Raw genomic sequence first — 4,874 nt, forward strand, 5'->3', positions numbered from 1 at the left:
AAATAAATAGTCCATTGTATGAATATACCACCATCACTTTACCCATTCTTCTGTTAATGGTGGTTTGGGCAGTGGTACGTTTTCGGCTGCCATACGTAGTGTAGTCTTGTCCATGATTTTTGATGAATTTCTGGATTCATTCCTGTCGGATGAAATCGCTGTGTCATGGACTATGCATATGCTCAGCTTCAACAGCTGTAAGCTGCTTGTGCCCCAGAATCAACAGATGCTGTTAGCCCCTGGGCTCAGGGACGGGGCTTCCTCTGAAAGCAGTAGGGTCTCTGGCTTCCGCCGGGGGCGGGGGGGGAGGGGGGGGGGAGAACTTCTGATAGAAGCGTGAGCTCCGCAGACCTTCTAACAAGCTCCTGTTAAAAGTCTGTGTTGCTGATTTTCCTAGATTTTGATATTTCTGGATGTTTCCTGGAGATTCTCATTTAATGAGGCCCTTGACTGCTCATATGCGGGGCAGTCAGGTGCATGCACGTACCAGGCACTGCTGGCTGCTGAGCCCCCTTAACTCCCCCAGACTTCACGGGGAGACTTGGAGTCTCTTATAGATGATTAAACCCGTGACGAGAAGTGGTGCTGTGGAGCCTGCTCATCTTGCTGCCGTCCATCGTGGCTTCCCACTAACTCTGACACCTGTCTTTAGCACACTTGGAAGCTACTGCAAGTGGAGAGATGCATTGTCTGAGTCTTCTCTCAGCCTGCTCTTCTCTGCCACCAGACACAGTGTGAAAAGGCTGTGGCTTTGGGACTGCTCAAAAATCGACAATGTGGCATCCGGGGAAAGCCCGGCGAGGGAGCAAGTGTGACCGAAGTGGGACCTGCTGGTGCAGCTCAAGCCTGGGAGCATGGGTGGGGGTGGGGGTGGGGAGCTATCCCGAGCACACAGCATCCCCTCCGCACCCCATGCATTGAACAAATGCTTTGAATGACTTCCACGCCAAGGTCCTAGGCCCTGGGGATGCAGAGATGGGAAGAACATGATGTCTGCCCTGGAGGAGTTCACGGCGTACTGGAGAAGGCATGCAGTGAAGCAAAAATTGCCCCAAACGCTGAGGTGCTCAAATATGGCGCAGAGGGGGCCCCAAGACGTGCTCCGTCCTTCTGAGGGTGCGGTGAGGAGCAATCTAAAGAGGCTACGTTTTACAAACCACCAGTGGACGGCGTGGGAGCCAGGTGTGAAGAGAATGAGACCAGAGACCTGGCAGCCACAGGCAAGGACGCAGGAGGGGCCATGTGTGTGTGTGGGGGGGCTGGCTCATTCCTGCTGAGGTCCCCACCAGTTTCCCCCCAACAGCATGATTCTGGGAGGCAATGGCAGCCCTGGCGAGAGGCTGTGGTCGGGTGGGCAGCGGATCATGGTGGGGTACAGCCTCCCACCCTCCCTGCATAACCTTGGACACTCCCAGGACGCTTGCCCCGGATGGCTGCCCCCACACCCCCAGGACGGCTCTCCTAAGCTCCTGCAGGCTGGGACATGCAGCCTATTTGTCCGTGAATGCCCGTGCTCCGAGGGCGGGGGCCCTTCCTACCCTGTGCCCGAGGGAGACACACCTGCAGTAAGAGCGTTCGCACTTCCAGGGAGGAAAGCTCAGGCCTTCAGCGAACGCGAAAGGGATGCGGCGCTCGCAGGAGAGGCGGCGGCGGGGGAAGTGCTGAAGAACTTCCCCGGGGAAGCCGCACACCGACCACACGGACTGAGAGGGTTCAGGCAGGGCCCTGTGGATTCCCCCCGGGGCACTAGAGAGTGGTGCGTTTCCTTGCTGTGTCCGGGACACGAAGGACAGAGCTGGGATCTCTGGGTCCTTTCCTGCCCTCCGCGTGAAGCAAGCGTGGGTCGCCTGAGAGTCTCCGGGCTCCTGACGCTGCAGAGCTACCCCGGACAGCCCCATCCACGGGCAGCCTTGTCAGCCCCGCCGCTGTGAGCCACCTCCGGATCCTTCCGATTCATTACGCACAGCCTCGCCCTCCTCGGCTTTCCTTCTCTTCCCTCCTGCGTGACGTCAGTCAGAATGAGTTTCCGTGGCCGGCACACGGCACAGAAATTGGTTTCCAGGAATTAGCTGTAAGCAGCAGCAGGGCCTCGGGGCATTTGGAATTGCTCTGGGCCCAGATGGAATGGGTAAGTGTATGGAGAAGGGGGGGCTTAGCCAGGCGCAGCCAGGTGCCTCCCGTGCTCCGCGCTGCTGCTGCCCACCACAGAGAGGACGCCGCGTGGGGGCATCTGAGGCCCCAGCGGGTGATCTGGCCCAAGGTCAGACATCACAGATCGCTTCTTCCTCAGAGTTTGCGGCTGATACTCCAGAGAAAGCTTGCAGGATGCCGTCTACTGGTCTGGGAATGGCAACCTCCTCCACCAGGGCGTGAGTGCCCCGGGCTGGAGGAGATGCAATGGGGCTGAGGACCCTGCTTCACCAGACTCCTCTGAGCACTCCTCCAGCCCTCCCTTGCCCACAGAAGCTGTGCTGGCTGGGGTCTGCGCTGTGGCGCAGTGGGCTAAGCCTCTATCTGTGATGCCAGCATCCTTGTATGCACGCCGATTTGAGTCCCGGCTGCTCCTCTTCTGATCCAGCTCTCTGCTATGGCCTGGGAAAGCAGCAGAAGATGGCCCAAGTCCTTGGGCCCCTGCACCCACGTGGAAGACCTGGAAGAAGCTCCTTGCTCCTGGCTTTGGATCGGCCCAGCTCCAGCCATTGCAGCTGTCTGGGGAGTGAACCAGCGTGTGCAAGACCACTTTCTGTGTGTCGGTGTTCTCTAAATAAACAAGATTTTGGACTCCACCTGGCCTGGAGTTGAGATGAATAATCCAAGCACATTCCCCTTTGGCTGCCACATTTTCTCTAACTCATAGATTTTAGTGGCTATGCTTATGGGATAATAGATTAAACTTGCCGTGACCTGAAGAGGGAGGGGGTTTTGGTCCGCGTCTTCTGTATGAACTGGCTAAACAGAAAAAGCAAAAGCATAATCAGTGCACAGAAGTAACAGTTAGGCCTGCCTGGATGTGATTGCAGGCCTATTGTCAGCGGAGACTTGGGGGGCGTAAATGCTGAGAGTGTTTAACTAATGAGGCTGGAATATGATCTTAAACAAGGCAGAATCTATTGTTACAGGTGCACCCATCAGGCACTGTACCTGCTGTGCACCTGCTTAAGACAGGCAGCTGGAGTCCAGCCATTTGATACTCCCATTAATGAAAATCTTTGCTGAAGACCGGCTCATGCTGGGGGAACCAAAAGGTCAGAAAGCTCTGCAATAATGTGGAGAGGGGAATTCAAAGACCCACCCAGACACTGCTTCCCCTGGCAGGGCCTGGGCCACTCTTCTGTCTCCCCAGCCTTGAGAACCAGCTGGTATGAGAAATGCCTGTGTCGTTAACAATGCTCCACTGCTAGTCGCCCTGGGGCCAGGACGCTGTGGATGAGAATCAGCCAGAATGAGCCCTTGTGGTGGGCGTTTGGCCTTGTGGTTGAGACCCTGCTTTGCATGGCCCTCCCCACCCACCCCCTTCACTCCCCCCAGCCCCTGTCCCATATCAGAGGACCTGGGTTTCAGTCCTAACTGAAACCTACTTCCTGCTTCCTGCCAAGGCACACACTGGGAAGTGGCAGGTGATGGTCAAGTAGGTAGCTCCCTGCCACCCACGTGGACAACCCAGATGGGGTTTCCTGCTCCTTGCTTTGGCTTGGCATAGTCCTAGCTATTGTGAGCATTTAGGAAGTAAACCAGTAGGTGGGAGATCTCTATCTTTCTGTCTGTCTCTTTCTGTCTCTCTTTCTCCCTTGTCCTGCCTTTCAGGTAAAGTAAATAAAGAAAGAAATAAAACAGATCTTCATAAAAGGGGGACAGAGAGACAGGTATCAATGACTTTCGTAAAATGGGCCTTTGCTTTCCTTGGTAAGGAAGAAATCTTGGGGTTTTATGGTGGCACGGCCCGGAATGCAGCCAAAGGCACAGTACTTTTGTCTCTCATAATGGGCAGCTGTGTGCTGTGGAGGGAGGGACTCAATGTAATTAGTCAACCATTGCTCCCAGAGACTGGCACCTCAGTCCCTGGACTCGTCAGGCTAGGTTATGCCACAGTGGGTATAACCCTGCCTTGGACTGGGGGTCTGTTGGGAGAGGCATGGACAGGAGGGATATGAACCTCACAGTTACTTAGGACCCAGGTAGATGGACCTGCCATCATCCCAAGTGCAGAGGGGAAAGGTGATGGGCCAGCCTCACACCGCAATGAAACAGCCTCATAGCAGGCTTGTGATGTCTCATCCATTCGAACTCATTATATAGGGGCCAGCACTTGTGGTATATCGGGTAAAGCTGCCGCCTGTAGTGCCGGCATCCCATATGGGCGCTGGTTTCAGTATTGGCTGCTCCACTTACAATCCAGCTCTGTGCCACATCCTGGGAGAGCAGTGGAAGATGGCCCGATCCTTGGGCCCCTGCACCCATGCAGGAGACCTGGAAGAAGCTTCAGGCTCCTGGTTTCTGATCGGTGCAGCTCCGGCAGTTGCAGCCATCTGGGGAGTGAACCAGTGGATGGAAGTCCTCTCTCTCACTCTCTGCCTCTGTCTCTCTGTAAATCTGCTTTTCAAATAAAATAAGTAAATCTTTAAAAAAAAAGAATACTCATCATACAGGATTCCAGAACCCATGCATGCAGCTCTCCTGTGTACTTAATGATGGAGGACTGAAAATATCCAGGACTCAAAGCTGATTCCAGGCCACCACACTAGCTAACTGATCCCCGACTCTATGAAGAAGTTCCTGTGGCTTTTCAACAACAGTGAGCCTGACATCCAAGTGATTCTGAAAGCATACATCAGTACCACTGGGAAGTACCTACTGGGAGTTACAGCCCCACTTAG

The 4,874-nt window shown here is 54.8% G+C and overlaps 1 non-coding gene across 1 annotated transcript; it reads left to right on the top strand.

Annotated features, from left to right (window-relative positions):
- Window positions 1–2,820: 2,820 nt before the first annotated feature.
- LOC133752971 (small nucleolar RNA SNORA29) lies at window positions 2,821–2,963 on the top strand. Its single transcript, XR_009865011.1, has one exon. It is a non-coding gene; the product is annotated as a small nucleolar RNA SNORA29 (small nucleolar RNA).
- Window positions 2,964–4,874: the final 1,911 nt, after the last annotated feature.

Source organism: Lepus europaeus, chromosome 2 (genome assembly GCF_033115175.1).
Source record: "Lepus europaeus isolate LE1 chromosome 2, mLepTim1.pri, whole genome shotgun sequence".
Lineage (NCBI taxonomy): Eukaryota > Metazoa > Chordata > Mammalia > Lagomorpha > Leporidae > Lepus > Lepus europaeus.